We start from the raw sequence: 20,355 nt of genomic DNA on the forward strand, positions 1-20,355 counted from the left end.
ATTGATTCCTTCATCTACCAAAGTCCTGCATAACCTTCCAATGTATTATATTTAAATGGTTCTAAAGTATTGTTTGAATATATATACTGACATGTTTCTGGTTTGCTCAGATTAATAATTACATTTATTTATTTCTCTCTTTATTGCTCAGTCTGGATAACACACACAGTTGAAGTCGGAAGTTTACATACGCTTAGGTTGGAGTCATTAAAACTCATTTTTCAACCACTCCACACATTTCTTGTCCAACAATTATTTTCACTTATAATACACTATTACAATTCCAGTGGGTCAGAAGATTACATACACTAAGTTGACTGTGCCTTTAAACAGCTTGAAAAATTCCAGAAAATAATGTCATGGCTTTAGAAGCTCCTGATAGGCTAATTGACATAATTTGAGTCAATTGGAGGTGTACCTGTGGATGTATGTCAAGGCCTACCTTCAAACTCAGTGCCTCTTTGCTTGACATCATGGGAAAATCAAAAGAAATCAGCCAAGACCTCAGAAAAAAAATTGTAGACCTCCACAAGTCTGGTTCATCCTTGGGAGCAATTTCCAAACGCCTGAAGGTACCACGTTCATCTGTACAAACAATTGTAAGCAAGTTTAAACACCATGGGACCATGCAGCCATCATACCGCACAGAAAGGAGACGCTTTCCGTCTCCTAGAGATGAACGTACTTTGGTGCGGAAAGTGAAAATCAATCCCAGATCAAAAACAAAAGGACCTTGTGAAGATGCTGGAGGAAACGGGTACCAGAGTATCTATATCCACAGTAAAACGAGTCCTATAAAGGCCGCTCAGCAAGGAAGAAGCCACTGCTCTGAAACCGCCATAAAAATGCCAGACTACGGTTTGCAACTGCACACGGGGACAAAGATCGTACTTTTGAGAAATGTTCTCTGGTCTGATGAAACAAAAATTTAACAGTTTGGCCATAATGACCATTGTTATGTTTGAAGTAAAAAAGGGGGAAGCTTGCAAGCCGAAGAACACCATCCCAACCATGAAGCACAGGGGTGGCAGCATCATTTCGTGGGGGTGCTTTGCTGCAGGATGGACTGGTGCACTTTACAAAATAGACAGCATCATGAGGACGTAAAATGATGTGAATATATTGAAGCAAAATCTCAAGACATCAGTCAGCAAGTTAAAGCTTGGTTGCAAATGGGTCTTCCAAATAATGGACAATGACCCCAAGCATACTTCCAAAGTTGTGGCAAAATGGCTTAAGGACAACAAAGTCAAGGTATTGGAGTGGCCTTCACAAAGCCTTGACCTCAATCCCATAGAAAATGTGTGGGCAGAACTGAAAAAGCGTGTGTGAGTAAGGAGGCCTACAAACCTGACTCAGTTACACCAGCTCTGTTAGGAGGAATGTCGTGGCAGAATCAGAATCCTTTAGGTCACATTTATAAATTAGATGTTTTATTAATTTTCATAAGTATGCTTATGTGGGAGAAAAGTTACTTGGGCCCAGAGAGGGGAGAGGTCAGGTTAGTCTCATCTGTGAATGTGTCTAACTATTCCTAAACCATGTGAAGGGATGGTGTGATTAATGGGGAACCAGTTAGGTGGCTCCACAATGTCTGTGTGCCAGTCACTTCTCTCTGTAAGCTTGTCCAGGAGGGGTTGTATTTTTATGGGAGTTTCTAGAAATTGACAATTGATATATGCCATTGGATGAGGTAATGTCTGGGTCCTAAGTGGTACCAAGAATGAGATAAGAGCTTCGTTTAGGAGACCAAACTGAACAATAATTTATAGATAATGCTATAAATTATGGGATACTCTTATTTCTGGTAAAAGGTTCTTTGTGTAATGTTCCTAAGATCTGTTATTCGTCATGTGAGTTTTGATGGGTGGGTCTTGGCTATACATGATACTAAGGACTATTTTGTAAGCACTCTCAGAGAATTCATTTATGGACGCTGAATTGATCTGAGAGTCACAGGGCTATGGTGAAGCTCATATAATTAAAGATGGACTTTATGATAACTCTGACTTGTGTGTGGTTTGCTCTCTCATGATTTGGTAATACAGGAAATTTCCACGACAGGAATTTGCCAAAATTCACCCAACTTATTGTGGGAAGCTTGGGGAAGGCTACCCGAAACATTTGACCCAAGTTAAACCATTTAAAGGCAATACTACCAAATACTAATTGAGTGTAGGTAAACTTCTTACCCACTGGGAATGTGATGAAAGAAATAAAAGCTTAAATAAATTCATTCTACTATTATTCTGACATTTCATATTCTTAAAATAAAGTGGTGATCCTAACTGACCTAAGACAGGGAATTTTTACTCGGATTAAAATGTCAGGAATAGTTCAAAACTGAGTTTAATGTATTTGGCCACGGTGTATGTAAACTTCTGACTAACTGTAGATGGTGGACAATATATTCCTAGTATTTACTGAATGTCTATCTATTACCAACTGAATACTGTTGTGAATAGAGTTTGGCCGCTTTAAATGGTGTACATTGTGAAATAAAATAGGTTAAATATGTTTTTTTTTTATTATCTTGTTGATTGATGACCAACCAAGAGCATTGAGCATGACTACAACAGAATAACCATATCTCCACCTTAAAACAATCCTTGCTGCTTTGTTCTGTGCAATCTGCAGCCTCCTAATTTCACTTTCTGATGCATTTCCAATTAATGCTTGGGTTGTTAGCTTATTAATGCTTCCAGGGAAAGTATTTAGCTTTCCTTCTGATCATGCATGCATTCTGTTTTTTTTTTATATACAGTGCCTTGCGAAAGTATTCGGCCCCCTTGAACTTTGCGACCTTTTGCCACATTTCAGGCTTCAAACATAAAGATATAAAACTGTATTTTTTGTGAAGAATCAAAAACAAGTGGGACACAATCATGAAGTGGAACAACATTTATTGGATATTTCAAAAAAATTTAACAAATCAAAAACTGAAAAATTGGGCGTGCAAAATTATTCAGCCCCCTTAAGTTAATATTTTGTAGCGCCACCTTTTGCTGCGATTACAGCTGTAAGTCGCTTGGGGTATGTCTCTATCAGTCTATCAGTACAATCCACCTGTGTGTAATCAAGTCTCCGTATAAATGCACCTGCACTGTGATAGTCTCAGAGGTCCGTTAAAACCGCAGAGAGCATCATGAAGAACAAGGAACACACCAGGCAGGTCCGAGATACTGTTGTGAAGAAGTTTAAAGCCGGATTTGGATACAAAAAGATTTCCCAAGTTTTAAACATCCCAAGGAGCACTGTGCAAGCGATAAAATTGAAATGGAAGGAGTATCAGACCACTGCAAATCTACCAAGACCTGGCCGTCCCTCTAAACTTTCAGCTCATACAAGGAGAAGACTGATCAGAGATGCAGCCAAGAGGCCCATGATCACTCTGGATGAACTGCAGAGATCTACAGCTGAGGTGGGAGACTCTGTCCATAGGACAACAATCAGTCGTATATTGCACAAATCTGGCCTACTGACACCATTTGTAGACTAAAATAGCAGGTTTTTTGCTCATAATATGATCATCAATCCAATGAACAATAGCTTGTTTGGTAGAATGGTGTTTATATTATCGCTCAGTAAATACATTTTCTTTGTAAATAAATCTGGCAATATCAGATAGTTTTGTTATTGTTATCCCGTCAACCTCCACAGTAGATGGGCATGATTAGATAGATGTACCAAGTATTCCCTTAACTTTATTCCATACCTTTTTACAATCATTTTTACAATCAATAAAATCATTTTTGTAAAATAACATTTTTTTCTAACGATTTAATTTAACTGCATAATTACATAGTGTTCTAGAATTCTGTTAATCAATTTCTAGTTTATATTTGGCTGCTAAGACTTTTGCCATATTTCTTTGAGAAAATGCCTCACCCAGTTCATCATCAATCCATTATCAATAAAACATTCTGTAGTGTGATTTAAATCATCCTCTAGGTAAATCAGATCCCAGGGTACATCAGCCAAATCATTTAGAAACAGCTCATGATTAAATGTCTTAACATTTCTCTTAACCACAATCCTTGGGGATTTCTTTCGAACCTTGGTGTTCATGGTTATGGTTACAATATTATGGTCTGTCCAGCCCACTGTCATTGATCTGGCTTGGTATATTACAGAAGATCAGATCAATGCACGTATTCGAACGGTGACCTAACTTAGTTGATGATCTAATAGTATCATTAACCATTTGTTTCAAACCACAGCTCTCGGCATATCTCATCAATTTAGTTATATTTGAATTATTATAATCCTTCCAATTTATATTAAAATCAGCTGAGATAAATACATCTGTGGCCTGGTCAAACCCAGTACATAAGTCATCCAGATAGGACACCGTAGAGCTAGGAGGTCTTTACACACATCCTACCAATAAGGGTGCCTGGGGAGGCAGATGTACTTGAGTCCTTAGTGCCTCTATTTGACATGCATTAAGGTCATGCCCCCTCTTAAAAGGTATATGATTCTGAATGTACAGTGCTACACCCCCACTATTCCTATTCCTGTCCCTTCTCAGTAGACTATATCTATGATTCCTGTCCCTTCTCAGAAGACTATATCTATGATTCCTGTCCCTTCTAAGTAGACACACACACACACACACACACACACACACACACACACACACACACATACATACATACATACATACATACATACATACATACATACATACATACATACATACATACATACATACATATATATATATATATTAGACTATCAACAATATAGACTGAACATTCATCGATATATATATATATATATATAGATGAATGTTCATTTGCCCATCATTTACAGATGCATCTAAATGCGTTTCGTCAATAAAATATGAATATTATTTATGTTGACCAAGTTAAAAACCTGATGTGTTTTGTTAGGAAGGCTACATACATTAACCTGAGCTATATGCAGCCCTTTTCTTGTCTGGGCGTGTGGGTGGGAGCATGGGTGGGTGTGCGTGCAAGTCTCTGAGCCTGGGTGCAGTCTGTTGATAGTCTTGTGACCAAACCAGGGATCTGACTCTGACTCTGTCGACAGTTGTCCGGTTATATTAGAGCTGGTCCAGGACCAGATTCTGGGGTTCTACTCTCAGAGTCAATGTTAGATCTACTGTAGCCTGGTCCCAGATCTGTAATACCAATATTTATCTATACAGATGAGCCATCTCTTAATTTGACCCTGCTTCTCACAGCAGGAAAATAATCCTACAGCAACAGGTAATATGAATTATTATGTGAAATATAAGTGATGGACATTTTTGTAGGGGTTGACACATTTTTGTAAGGGCAAATCAAGTCTGAAATGTTAAAGTGGAAACTTTAGAAGCCTTTTTAAACCTTAAATACAATTAAACTACAATTTGTATGTCCTGCTGCGCAGGGAAATTCTCCGTGACAGAGTGATCAAATTAAGATAACAGATTTGTAAGTCACTGTTGCACAGACCTACTGTAGCCTGGTCCCAGATCAGCAGGTAAAACAACTCATCTGAATATTGTTATCATGCCGTTTCAACTTCATGTATCTGTACTGCACATGCCTCAGTAGGTTAAAGCACATACCTAAGATCAGGGCCCATATTCACAATGAGTCTCATAGTAGGAATCTAGGGTCTAATTTCGGTCTTAAATCATAATGAATCTGATTATATATGGACAGGGGGGACCTGATCCTAGATCAGCACTCCGACTCTGAGTGCTTTGTGAATACGGGAAAAAGCTAGTTTCTTCTCACAGCCGCTGTGCCCCAGCTGGGGTGAAGCGCCCTAGAGCCTGGTGAGACAGACTAGGACCAGGCTAGCGTGTGGAATGCCCCAGAGTCTGATGAGAGAGACTAGGACCAGGCTAGCGTGTGGAGCGCCCCAGAGTCTGATGAGAGAGACAAGGACCAGGCTAGCGTGTGGAGCGCCCCAGAGTCTGATGAGAGAGACTAGGACCAGGCTTGCGTGTGGAGCACCCCAGAGTCTGATGAGAGAGACTAGGACCAGGCTAGCGTGTGGAGAGCCCCAGAGTCTGATGAGAGAGACTAGGACCAGGCTAGTGTGTGGAGCGCCCCAGAGTCTGATGAGAGAGACTAGGACCAGGCTAGCGTGTGGAGCACCCCAGAGTCTGATGAGAGAGACTAGGACCAGGCTAGCGTGTGGAGCGCCCCAGAGTCTGATGAGAGAGACTAGGACCAGGCTAGCATGTGGAGCGCCCCAGGGTCTGATGAGAGAGACTAGGACCAGGCTAGCGTGTGGAGCGCCCCAGAGTCTGATGAGAGAGACTAGGACCAGGCTAGCGTGTGGAGAGCCCCAGAGTCTGATGAGAGAGACTAGGACCAGGCTAGCATGTGGAGCGCCCCAGAGTCTGATGAGAGAGACTAGGACCAGGCTAGCGTGTGGAGCGCCCCAGAGTCTGATGAGAGAGACTAGGACCAGGCTTGCGTGTGGAGCACCCCAGAGTCTGATGAGAGAGACTAGGACCAGGCTAGCGTGTGGAGAGCCCCAGAGTCTGATGAGAGAGACTAGGACCAGGCTAGTGTGTGGAGCGCCCCAGAGTCTGATGAGAGAGACTAGGACCAGGCTAGCGTGTGGAGCACCCCAGAGTCTGATGAGAGAGACTAGGACCAGGCTAGCGTGTGGAGCGCCCCAGAGTCTGATGAGAGAGACTAGGACCAGGCTAGCATGTGGAGCGCCCCAGGGTCTGATGAGAGAGACTAGGACCAGGCTAGCGTGTGGAGCGCCCCAGAGTCTGATGAGAGAGACTAGGACCAGGCTAGCGTGTGGAGAGCCCCAGAGTCTGATGAGAGAGACTAGGACCAGGTTAGCGTGTGGAGCGCCCCAGAGTCTGATGAGAGAGACTAGGACCAGGCTAGCGTGTGGAGCGCCCCAGAGTCTGATGAGAGAGACTAGGACCAGGCTAGCGTGTGGAGAGCCCCAGAGTCTGATGAGAGAGACTAGGACCAGGTTAGCGTGTGGAGAGCCCCAGAGTCTGATGAGAGAGACTAGGACCAGGCTAGTGTGTGGAGCGCCCCAGAGTCTGATGAGAGAGACTAGGACCAGGCTAGCGTGTGGAGCACCCCAGAGTCTGATGAGAGAGACTAGGACCAGGCTAGCGTGTGGAGCGCCCCAGAGTCTGATGAGAGAGACTAGGACCAGGCTAGCATGTGGAGCGCCCCAGAGTCTGCTGAGAGAGACTAGGACCAGGCTAGTGTGTGGAGCGCCCCAGAGTCTGATGAGAGAGACTAGGACCAGGCTAGCGTGTGGAGCACCCCAGAGTCTGATGAGAGAGACTAGGACCAGGCTAGCGTGTGGAGCGCCCCAGAGTCTGATGAGAGAGACTAGGACCAGGCTAGCATGTGGAGCGCCCCAGGGTCTGATGAGAGAGACTAGGACCAGGCTAGCGTGTGGAGCGCCCCAGAGTCTGATGAGAGAGACTAGGACCAGGCTAGCGTGTGGAGAGCCCCAGAGTCTGATGAGAGAGACTAGGACCAGGTTAGCGTGTGGAGCGCCCCAGAGTCTGATGAGAGAGACTAGGACCAGGCTAGTGTGTGGAGCGCCCCAGAGTCTGATGAGAGAGACTAGGACCAGGCTAGCGTGTGGAGAGCCCCAGAGTCTGATGAGAGAGACTAGGACCAGGTTAGCGTGTGGAGAGCCCCAGAGTCTGATGAGAGAGACTAGGACCAGGCTAGTGTGTGGAGCGCCCCAGAGTCTGATGAGAGAGACTAGGACCAGGCTAGCGTGTGGAGCACCCCAGAGTCTGATGAGAGAGACTAGGACCAGGCTAGCGTGTGGAGCGCCCCAGAGTCTGATGAGAGAGACTAGGACCAGGCTAGCATGTGGAGCGCCCCAGGGTCTGATGAGAGAGACTAGGACCAGGCTAGCGTGTGGAGCGCCCCAGAGTCTGATGAGAGAGACTAGGACCAGGCTAGCGTGTGGAGAGCCCCAGAGTCTGATGAGAGAGACTAGGACCAGGCTAGCGTGTGGAGCGCCCCAGAGTCTGATGAGAGAGACTAGGACCAGGCTAGCATGTGGAGCGCCCCAGGGTCTGATGAGAGAGACTAGGACCAGGCTAGCGTGTGGAGCGCCCCAGAGTCTGATGAGAGAGACTAGGACCAGGCTAGCGTGTGGAGAGCCCCAGAGTCTGATGAGAGAGACTAGGACCAGGCTAGCGTGTGGAGCACCCCAGAGTCTGATGAGAGAGACTAGGACCAGGCTAGCATGTGGAGCGCCCCAGAGTCTGCTGAGAAAGACTAGGACCAGGCTAGCATGTGGAGCGCCCCAGAGTCTGCTGAGAAAGACTAGGACCAGGCTAGCGTGTGGAGCGCCCCAGAGTCTGCTGAGAGAGACTAGGACCAGGCTAGCGTGTGGAGCGCCCCAGAGTCTGATGAGAAAGACTAGGACCAGGCTAGCGTGTGGAGCGCCCCAGAGTCTGCTGAGAAAGACTAGGACCAGACTCTGGGGCGCTCCACACGCTCCACCCCAGCATACAGCAAAACAGTGAACACCATGTTCATGAGAACCTCTCCTTTCCACAGTTGGGTCCCATTAGTTTGTAGCCAAAACGGTTCAGACGCTACGAAACAGAAGTTGGCACATCGACGGTACCAACTTCAGACGAGTCTCCTACTTATGGGGGTCATAGAGCAAAACGGAGAACACCATGGTGTTTGTGGGATGACTTGTGGTCTGACAAACACCACTCTAGCTCAGCCACCTTTCACCGTAGATGTGGAAGTGCGTCACTGGAGGAGGCGGTGGATTGAGATGCATCCAATGCAAAATATCTCTAGCTTAAACTGACAGACTTCTATGTTTTTCTTTTGTTATTTAGGATAGATTGAAGCACCGGTGCGTCAATCAACTCTAGGGGGTTAAACAGTACTTCAACTTTACCTCAGAATGTATATTAATGACTGTTCATAATTTGGGGCTTTCTCGTCCTATTCGACAGCAGACTGTCAGAGTTGTGACTAAAGCAGTAGCGGTGCGTGGACAAAATCACTGCGGAATCCAAGCCAGAAGAAAATGCCATATTACAACATATGTGTTGTGATAATTGTGTTGTTTGCTCTATAACCTGTTAGTTCATGTGCCTTGACACTGATCTACAGGCCGAGACTATAAGAAGACACAGTGGCAGAATAAATTCAACCACACCTTTTCTTTCATCACAAAACCAGAGAGCAACCTCTGTCTGGTGAAGTCCACAAAGCATATTGCATGTAACAAACAGCTACATTACCTACATATTGGTCAAGAAAGTTATTGTTTCTGACATTTTTGGACAAAAAGAAAACAGGATATTTCTCCACTATTCCAGCACCATTTCAACACCATCAAATCACCTCTGCTTAGTCTAATACAGTGACAACTAAAAGATACCAAAAACAATTTAATCCAATCAACGTGAGCTAAATATGAACCAATATGTCTATGGTTCTGATTTGTGTGTGTTCGTGCAAGTAGAAAAACATGTTGACTCACCCTACTTGCAGAGAAACACCAATGCCATCCTCCTCTCTTTCATGTTCACGAAACGGTCTATGACTCTGTCATACAGTACACGCTTTTAGTTTTTGATGTCCTAGGCTACCTGGCTAAAATGCTTGCTCGCTAGACTAACTTCCTTTCATGGGCAACGTTAGCTAGTTAACCTTCTTAGCCTTCTACATCTAGCTAGCTACATATTGAATGTCCATCTCTCAGTCCAGGGGCACAATGCATGTTATGGTCGGATCAGAATTGTAGTTGTAAGCATTGGCCAGTACGAAGAATTAAGTAAAACCACAAGTCCAAATCCTTATCTCCATCCATGGCTAATTTAGGAAAGGGACAATTTTAGCTAGCTTGCCACCGAAGGACAACTGCACAACAAGGTGCAACAATTCAAGATGTTTTTAATCGATTTTACATATTTCTCTGCGATAGGAGTAAAGCCAAATCAAAACGGGCTTCCCTTGACACTTTTTTTGTTGTGCGCCAGGACTATTCACAGTTGAGCTCACTCAGTTTAGCTCAATGCTGATTGGCTATTATTTTATACTTTTTTTATCAAGGGAGGCCAAATGCTCGCTGGCTTCCCTTACATTCAATGCTACGGCAACAATGTCATACTCTTTATGACCAGACAGCATCAGATAGATGGCCTACACATACAGAGGCAGAGGGGAGCTGTTTTGCTTACTCGGATGCTACGAAAATGAGGAAAGCACAGAAAGACGAAACATACATTATTTAATGTTTTTTCTTTTTTTTGTTGTACATTTTTGTGGGAAGCCTTTTGGTATCCATGAATACACACCACTGGACTAAAGAGGTGTATCTTTCTTTGTCTCAGTGTGAAGCAGAGTGTGTGTGTGTGTAGGAGGCACCGACTGGATCTTCCAGTATAACAACATGCGTGTGTGTTGGTGGGGGAGGGAGGAGGCACAGTACAGAGAGGTGTATTAATGGAACTATCCAGAACACCAAACACATAACACACACAGCATACTCATGCATGAGGGCATTGTCTGGAGACTTGGATAATGTTACATTGGGTATGATCGACACTGTCTCATATGTCGAAGGTGTGTGTGTGAGATTGAGAGCGAGAGTGTGAGTGTGTATGTACAGGTGTGTGTATGAGGGCGGCAGGTAGCCTAGTGGTTAACAGCATTGGGCCAGTAACTGAAAAGTCTCTGGTTCAAATCCCCAAGCTGACTAAGTGAAAAATCTGGCAATGGGCCCTTGAGCAAAGAACTTAACCCTAACTGTTCTTGTAAGTTGCTCTGGATAAGAACGTCAGTTAAATTACTAAAATGTGTGGGGCAGACCTCACCTCACTCTCCTTGTTTTCGTACTTGTTGGTGTTCTTGCCCTGGCTCTTCCTCCTGAGTTTCTTCAGGTCAGACTGCGACCTCTCCAGAGAGTCCTGCTTCATCTTGTGCTCTGTCTGGTACCTCTTAAAGGTGGCCTGGATGGGTGGGAGGGAGAGGGGAGGTGGGGGGAGCACCCATGAACACCTGGAACCATCTCTAGACAGTACAAGTAGCATTGTAGCAAGTAGATTTTCCTTTTCGGGAAAAAACCTTTCAGTAATATCATTACATGTAATGTCACTAAGTATTAAAATCCTTCGTTTTTAGTTTCATTGATTCAATGGTAATTAGCCTTAAATGCTATGTTTGATTATAGGCATTAGTAGAAAGGGTGGACACAGGGATTAAACCCCGGTCTCTGCTGGGGAGAGATGTACATGTGCCATATGCTGTGAGCGTTACCACTCAACCACGGCTCTGAACGGCATAAGTCATTGTTGCATGTTTATCCTATTCCCTTCAAAGTAAACGTACTACTTTTGGGACCTGGTGAAAAGTAGTGCCCCATAAAGGGAATTGGGTGTCATTTGGGATGCAGACAGTATGTTCACTGTGGTCACTGTGATGTAGGTAGGCAGTAGACAGGATTCTGTAGTCACTGATGTAGGTAGGCAGTAGACAGGATTCTGTAGTCATTGTGATGTAGGTAGGCAGTAGACAGGATTCTGTAGTCACTGATGTAGGTAGGCAGTAGACAGGATTCTGTAGTCATTGTGATGTAGGTAGGCAGTAGACAGGATTCTGTAGTCATTGTGATGTAAGGTAGGCAGTAGACAGGATTCTGTGGTCACTGTGATGTAGGTAGGCAGTAGAAAGGATTCTGTGGCCACTGTGATGTAAGGTAGGCAGTAGACAGGATTCTGTGGTCACTGTGATGTAGGTAGGCAGTAGAAAGGATTCTGTGGTCACTGTGATGTAGGTAGGCAGTAGACAGGATTATGTGGTCACTGTGGTGTAGGTAGGCAGTAGACAGGATTTCGTGGTCACTGTGATGTAAGGTAGGCAGTAGACAAGATTCTGTGGTGTAGGTAGGCAGTAGACAGGATTCTGTAGCCATTGTGATGTAGGTAGGAAGTAGACAGGATTCTGTAGTCATTGTGATGTAAGGTAGGCAGTAGACAGGATTATGTGGTCACTGTGATGTAAGGTAGGCAGTAGACAGGATTCTGTAGTCATTGTGATGTAGGTAGGAAGTAGACAGGATTCTGTAGTCATTGTGATGTAGGTAGGAAGTAGACAGGATTCTGTGGTCACTGATGTAAGGTAGGCAGTAGACAGGATTATGTGGTCACTGTGATGTAGGTAGGCAGTATACAGGATTCTGTAGTCATTGTGATGTAGGTAGGCAGTATACAGGATTCTGTAGTCATTGTGATGTAGGTAGGCAGTAGACAGGATTCTGTAGTCATTGTGATGTAGGTAGGCAGTAGACATGATTCTGTGGTCACTGATGTAAGGTAGGCAGTAGACAGGATTCTGTGGTCACTGATGTAGGTAGGCAGTAGACAGGATTCTGTAGTCATTGTGATGTAGGTAGGAAGTAGACAGGATTCTGTGGTCACTGATGTAGGTAGGCAGTAGACAGTATTCTGTGGTCACTGATGTAGGTAGGCAGTAGACAGGATTCTGTGGTCACTGATGTAGGTAGGCAGTAGAAAGGATTCTGTGGTCACTGTGATGTAGGTAGGCAGTAGACAGGATTATGTGGTCACTGTGATGTAGGTAGGCAGTAGACAGGATTCTGTGGTCACTGTGATGTAGGTAGGCAGTAGACAGGATTCTGTGGTCACAGATGTAGGTAGGCAGTAGACAGGAGTATGTGGTCACTGTGGTGTAGGTAGGCAGTAGACAGGATTCTGTGGTCACTGTGGTGTAGGTAGGCAGTAGACAGGATTCTGTGGTCACTGTGGTGTAGGTAGGCAGTAGATAGGATTCTGTGGTCACTGGTGTAGGTAGGCAGTAAACAAGATTCTGTGGTGTAGGTAGGCAGTAGACAGGATTCTGTAGTCATTGTGATGTAAGGTAGGCAGTAGACATGATTCTGTAGTCACTGATGTAAGGTAGGCAGTAGACATGATTCTGTGGTCACTGATGTAGGTAGGCAGTAGACAGGATTCTGTAGTCATTGTGATGTAGGTAGGAAGTAGACAGGATTCTATGGTCACTGATGTAGGTAGGCGGTAGACAGTATTCTGTGGTCACTGATGTAGGTAGGCAGTAGACAGGATTCTGTGGTCACTGATGTAGGTAGGCAGTAGACAGGATTCTGTAGTCATTGTGATGTAGGTAGGAAGTAGACAGGATTCTGTGGTCACTGATGTAGGTAGGCGGTAGACAGTATTCTGTGGTCACTGATGTAGGTAGGCAGTAGACAGTATTCTGTGGTGTAGGTAGGCAGTAGACAGGATTCTGTAGTCATTGTGATGTAAGGTAGGCAGTAGACAGGATTATGTGGTCACTGTGATGTAAGGTAGGCAGTATACAGGATTCTGTAGTCATTGTGATGTAGGTAGGAAGTAGACAGGATTCTGTAGTCATTGTGATGTAGGTAGGAAGTAGACAGGATTCTGTGGTCACTGATGTAAGGTAGGCAGTAGACAGGATTCTGTGGTCACTGATGTAGGTAGGCAGTAGACAGGATTCTGTAGTCATTGTGATGTAGGTAGGAAGTAGACAGGATTCTGTGGTCACTGATGTAGGTAGGCAGTAGACAGTATTCTGTGGTCACTGATGTAGGTAGGCAGTAGAAAGGATTCTGTGGTCACTGTGATGTAGGTAGGCAGTAGACAGGATTCTGTGGTCACTGTGATGTAGGTAGGCAGTAGACAGGATTCTGTGGTCACTGTGATGTAGGTAGGCAGTAGACAGGATTCTGTGGTCACAGATGTAGGTAGGCAGTAGACAGGAGTATGTGGTCACTGTGGTGTAGGTAGGCAGTAGACAGGATTCTGTGGTCACTGTGGTGTAGGTAGGCAGTAGACAGGATTCCGTGGTCACTGTGGTGTAGGTAGGCAGTAGATAGGATTCTGTGGTCACTGTGGTGTAGGTAGGCAGTAGACAAGATTCTGTGGTGTAGGTAGGCAGTAGACAGGATTTTGTAGTCATTGTGATGTAAGGTAGGCAGTAGACATGATTCTGTAGTCACTGTGATGTAAGGTAGGCAGTAGACATGATTCTGTGGTCACTGTGATGTAAGGTAGGCAGTAGACAGGATTCTGTGGTCACTGATGTAGGTAGGCAGTAGACAGGATTCTGTAGTCATTGTGATGTAGGTAGGAAGTAGACAGGATTCTGTGGTCACTGATGTAGGTAGGCGGTAGACAGTATTCTGTGGTCACTGATGTAGGTAGGCAGTAGACAGTATTCTGTGGTGTAGGTAGGCAGTAGACAGTATTCTGTAGTCATTGTGATGTAGGCAGGAAGTAGACAGGATTCTGTAGTCATTGTGATGTAAGGTAGGCAGTAGACAGGATTATGTAGTCATTGTGATGTAGGTAGGAAGTAGACAGGATTCTGTGGTCACTGATGTAGGTAGGCAGTAGACAGTATTCTGTGGTCACTGATGTAGGTAGGCAGTAGACAGTATTCTGTGGTGTAGGTAGGCAGTAGACAGTATTCTGTGGTGTAGGTAGGCAGTAGACAGGAGTATGTGGTCACTGATGTAGGTAGGCAGTAGACAGTATTCTGTGGTCACTGATGTAGGTAGGCAGTAGACAAGATTCTGTGGTGTAGGTAGGCAGTAGACAGGATTTTGTAGTCATTGTGATGTAAGGTAGGCAGTAGACATGATTCTGTAGTCACTGTGATGTAAGGTAGGCAGTAGACATGATTCTGTGGTCACTGTGATGTAAGGTAGGCAGTAGACAGGATTCTGTGGTCACTGATGTAGGTAGGCAGTAGACAGGATTCTGTAGTCATTGTGATGTAGGTAGGAAGTAGACAGGATTCTGTGGTCACTGATGTAGGTAGGCGGTAGACAGTATTCTGTGGTCACTGATGTAGGTAGGCAGTAGACAGTATTCTGTGGTGTAGGTAGGCAGTAAACAGTATTCTGTAGTCATTGTGATGTAGGCAGGAAGTAGACAGGATTCTGTAGTCATTGTGATGTAAGGTAGGCAGTAGACAGGATTATGTAGTCATTGTGATGTAGGTAGGAAGTAGACAGGATTCTGTGGTCACTGATGTAGGTAGGCAGTAGACAGTATTCTGTGGTCACTGATGTAGGTAGGCAGTAGACAGTATTCTGTGGTGTAGGTAGGCAGTAGACAGTATTCTGTGGTGTAGGTAGGCAGTAGACAGGAGTATGTGGTCACTGATGTAGGTAGGCAGTAGACAGTATTCTGTGGTCACTGATGTAGGTAGGCAGTAGACAGTATTCTGTGGTGTAGGTAGGCAGTAGAATGTGGTCACTGTGATGTAGGTAGGAGGTAGACAGTATTCTGTGGTGTAGGTAGGCAGTAGACAGGAGTATGTGGTCACTGTGATGTAGGTAGGAAGTAGACAGTATTCTGTGGTGTAGGTAGGCAGTAGACAGGAGTATGTGGTCACTGTGATGTAGGTAGGCTGTAGACAGGATTATAGTTCCAGGGATGAGGCATGGGGGGCAGTTCTCAGTGATATTCCCATGAGCAGGAGGGAAGACCGTTTCCATAGAATCACATAAGCACACACATTCATACAGTACAGTACTTACTGTCATGTATTTTACATCCATGTCTGTCTTCCTCTCCAATTCAGCTATTATCTCGCTGTGAAACCTCTTAAACTGCAGGTGAGGGGAAAGGGGGATGAGAGGGGGAGAGACGGTGAAGGGAGAAAGGAGGGGGGGGATGCACACTGATTAGAGAAGGGACTGTTATGATGGAGTGATGGAGGTGTGTCAGTGGAAAACAATAAAAATAATGTTGGGAGGGATTTGAGAGCCATCCTTGAGTTGTGTAAGCAAAGGTGTTTGTGTGTGTGTGCACGGCTGTGTACCTGTGTGCAAGAAAGAGAAAAGAATCAAGGCTATATGAGTGAGTCATAGCCGAAAAGTAAAGCAGGGATGCCCTCCTCTCTCTCTCCCTATATCCCTCTCTCTCCCGCTCTAATCAGTATGAGGAGGAGTGCAGGCATCTCTTACATCACCGAAGCCTTGTGGTGGCAAACCGACGCCCACTGGTGCCATTCGGTCAACGAAAACCCCACGTCCTCTCACAAAGAATTAGAGACTGTCCCTGCAACCCACGTCTCCTCAGTCCTCTCAAACAACAACCCTGTTAGCTGCTGCTTCAAATCTCTAGGTGCTTTAGTGCAGGGTTTCACAACTGGTGGCCCGTGGGCCGAATTTGGCCCGCGGTTGATTTTATTTGGCCCGCCAAGTTTTCTGAGCAAAAATATTTAAATATAAATCAGCTCCAAGTGATTTTAATTTGGGAAATCTGTTCCCAAGTAGTCCCTCGCATAATAGCCACGTGATCATATACAAATGTAAGAAAGGTTTGAAATGATGATGTTTTAGTCCAATATTATATCTGTTTGGGCTTCTTGGGTCAATTTGCAGTCCTCAAATGATTTGTAATTCTGTAAAAATCTGCCCGCGGCTGGATGTAGTTAATGATCCCTCCTTTAGTTAAACTGCTCTGCCTTCCATAGACACGTCATGCATGACAACGCCTCCTCCAATCTCCAACTCTTTAATGGAATGAAGGAATTCATATTGTGACTCACACTTTGACTCAACTAAAGCTGCTCTCCGATACAGAGTGGAGCTAGGGAAGAGAACAACAGTGACTTCTGGGGATAGAACCAGGCAGATATAATTACTAAAAATGGGAAAAAGCCCCTCAGATCATGGCAATTTGACTGCATCCTCTCTCATGGGTACACTCAATATGGCTGACCCATCATGGAACATTGACTTGAATGGGGAGCCCTGTTCTAGTAATTATATTTGTACGGATATAACTATAGGGAAAAGTAGCTTGGTTGTCTCATGAACCAGTGTGCCAGTGTAGTTAACAGAGAAGGGAACAGGGTTTGAATGACAGGGGTGTCACTGCCAAGGGGTGCTGCTGCCTCTACCACATGGGTGCTGAGTGGGCAGGCTGGACCCTCCCCCTAATGGTTAGGGATAAGATTTGGGGAATCTGATCATAGATCTGTGGTAAGAGTCGGAAACATACAAACAGTGACAAAATGCTCTACCTCTCCCCCTGGTTAACCCTTAACCATGGGCTCCCTCCACAGTTAGGCAGGTTTAGAACCAATATACCAGTTGACATGCATGACAACAGTATTGTCAACACACCCCAGAGGTTTTTGTTCCTCCAACAGGAGCTCATATCTAGAACGTATTCATGACCTGATGACAGCACAGACATGTTTACATGCTTCCAACTTCTACCTTCTCAGATGAGAAGGTTCCTCAACATGCATACGTACAGGGTAAGGTAGGTTACTTTCTAAATGTAATTACAGTTACTAGTTACCAGTCCATGATTGTAATCATTAACGTAACTTTTGGATGGCCCAAACTCAGTAAAGTAATCTGATTACAGTTACTTTTGGATTACTTTCCCCTTAAGAGGCATTAGAAGAAGACAAAAAGGATCCATCAAACGCTTCTGGATTATCATCATAGTGGTCTCTGAGGTGGAACAAACAAACTCCCTCCTGCTGAATTGAATGTCATTGAGAGAACAGAAAGGTGCCATAATGTTTTTTTCACAAACATGCTTTCTGAATTTAAAAGTTAATACAAGAAGTAATCATCTAGTTTTTCAAAAGTATCTGTAATCTGACTACAGTATATTTTGCTGGTAATGTAATTGATTACAGTTACAGTATTCTTCGTAATCAGATTACAAGTAATTGATTACATGAATTAAGTGTCTCCCTAACCTTGTATACTTATGAGGATAAACATGTTTTATAGCTTGTAGAATAAGTAATTGTATGCCAACCATAACTACAGGCCTTGACAAGTGTGACTGTCATCAACAACAGTTCCCAGAGGCCCCGTCACAGGGCATGTTCAGACCTGCTCCCGTCCTATAAACAGGCTGTACACAATAACCAAACAGGTGCAACCTTTCCTCTAGCTTCTTTTTGTTTTCTTCTCTTCATCTTTGCTTTTTCTGTCCCTTGATGTTACATAGAGAGAAACACCATCATGTGATTACTAATGGAGAGAGTTGAAGAGGGAAAGAGAAAGAGAGATTTGTGTTTGAGAGGAATTAAAAACGGTACATTGTGTTAAGCAGCAGAGAGAGAAAAATAGAGAGGGAGAGAGAGAGAGAGAGGGCACACTGGGCGAGGCAAGTCATGCAGGGAATTAAACAATAGATGACGCAAACACTCATGTACACACACACACACACACACCTTGCAGAACCCACACACACACACACCTTGCAGAACACACACACGCACAGTACTCACATTCTCCTCTAGCTCAAGGTGAACTTTCCTGTGGACCTCGGATATCTCCATCAGCACAACGCCTGTGGCGAGAGAGAGACATGCACTGATTGGCTGCTTGGCTCGTGGGGGAAAACAAGATTAGGGTTTTGGTCAGATTCTCTACGCTTCTCCTGAAGTGTGCACCATTTGACATATCTACCCTTCTCCTGAAGTGTGCACTATTTGACATATCTACTCTTCTCCTGAAGTGTGCACTATTTGACATATCTATCCTTCTCCTGAAGTGTGCACTATTTGACATATCTACTCTTCTCCTGAAGTGTGCACTATTTGACATATCTACTCTGCTGCTGAAGTGTGCACTATGACATATTATCTACCCTTCTCCTGAAGTGTGCACTATTTGACATATTATCTACCCTTCTCCTGAAGTGTGCACTATTTGACATACAGTGGGGCAAAAAAAGTATTTAGTCAGCCACCAATTGTGCAAGTTCTCCCACTTAAAAAGATGAGGCCTGTAATTTTCAACTATGACAGACAAAATGAGGGAAAAATTGAAGAAGTAGCTCCAGGTCTGTGTGAGCCAGAAATCTTGCTTGTTTGTTGGTGACCAAATACTTATTTCCACCATAATTTGCAAATAAATTACAAAAAAATCCTACAATGTGATTTTCTGGATTTTTCCCCCTCATTTTGTCTGTCATAGTTGAAGTGTACCTATGATGAAAATTACAGGCCTCATCTTTTTAAGTGGGAGAACTTGCACAATTGGTGGCTGACTAAATACTTTTTTGCCCCACTGTATTATCTACCCTTCTCCTGAAGCACCATTAGATATGGACTGGTGGAAGGAATATGGTGGAAACAGGTAGTCCGTACGATGTACATAGTCTCAAATGGTTGCTTTCCTTCATGAAAGAGAAAAGACATACAGTAAACATCCCTCTGACAAGTGCTGAACTGACAAAAAGGTGGGGAATGGAAACAATGTTGACAACGCCGACAGAACAGTGATTTATTTGTGAGACACTGTCACACTCATTTATCATGTTCAGAGTAGAGCACACCGAAGAAATGTGTTGCAAATGGAAATCTATGTCGTTATTGGACAAGCTCAGTTTGTATCTCCTGCGGTTCAGTTCATTTCAACACGTTTTCTCCCTACTGAACACAACCCAGGATGGCTTTAATTCAGTTGTAAACTAAAATGGACCTTATTAATATTTGCTAACGTTGAGGAAACAGTGTGTCGTTACCACCTGCAGTTAGATAATCAAAAACAGCTCTAACTGCAGGGAACCAAAAACAATATCACTCTTTGCATGTTACTCAACAGCCAATCAAAAATGGATTAAAACGTAATAACACCATAAAGCAACTGGAAATCGTAACCCAATTCATGCAGGTAGCCTAGTGGTTAGAGCGTTGGGCCAGTAACTGAAAGGTGGCTGGATCGAATCCCCGAGCTGACAAGGTAAACATCTGTCGTTCTGCACCTGAGCAAGGCAGTTAACACACTGTACCCCGGGTGCCGAAGACTTGGATGTTGATTAAGGCAGCCCCCTCGCACCTCTCTGATTCAGAATGTGTTGGGTTAAATGTGGAAGACACATTTCAGTTGAAGGCATTCAGTTGTACAACTGACCAGATGTCATCCCCTTTTCCTTTCCTTAATAAGGATCCACCCACATGACACTTCTGAGTGATTATCATTACGTGCTGCTAATAAACAGATGAAAGGACATTGTTTTACTGATGCCTCGATCGTAACACCTTAAATCAAGTGACTCATCTTACACAGAGAAACCTACAGTAGCAGTCAAAACTGGACACCGACTCATTCATGGGTTCTCATTCATGGGTTCTCATTCATGGGTTCTCATTCATGGGTTTTTGCTTTATTTTCTACTATTTTCTACATTGTAGAATAATAGTGAAAACGTCAAAACTGTGAAATAACCTACATGGAATCATGTAGTAACCAAAAAAAGTGTTAAACAAATACAAATATATTTGATATTTGATATTCTTCAAAGTAGCCACCCTTTGCCTTGATCACAGCTTTACACACTGTTGGCATTCTCTCATT

At 44.2% G+C, this 20,355-nt stretch overlaps 1 pseudogene; it reads right to left on the minus strand.

Moving 5' to 3' along the window:
* Positions 1-20,355, minus strand: part of LOC116366167 (brain-specific angiogenesis inhibitor 1-associated protein 2-like protein 1) — a 58,948-nt pseudogene that overhangs the window by 11,980 nt on the left and 26,613 nt on the right.

The sequence above is a fragment of the Oncorhynchus kisutch genome, unplaced genomic scaffold (genome assembly GCF_002021735.2).
Source record: "Oncorhynchus kisutch isolate 150728-3 unplaced genomic scaffold, Okis_V2 scaffold1374, whole genome shotgun sequence".
Taxonomy (NCBI): Eukaryota; Metazoa; Chordata; class Actinopteri; order Salmoniformes; family Salmonidae; genus Oncorhynchus; species Oncorhynchus kisutch.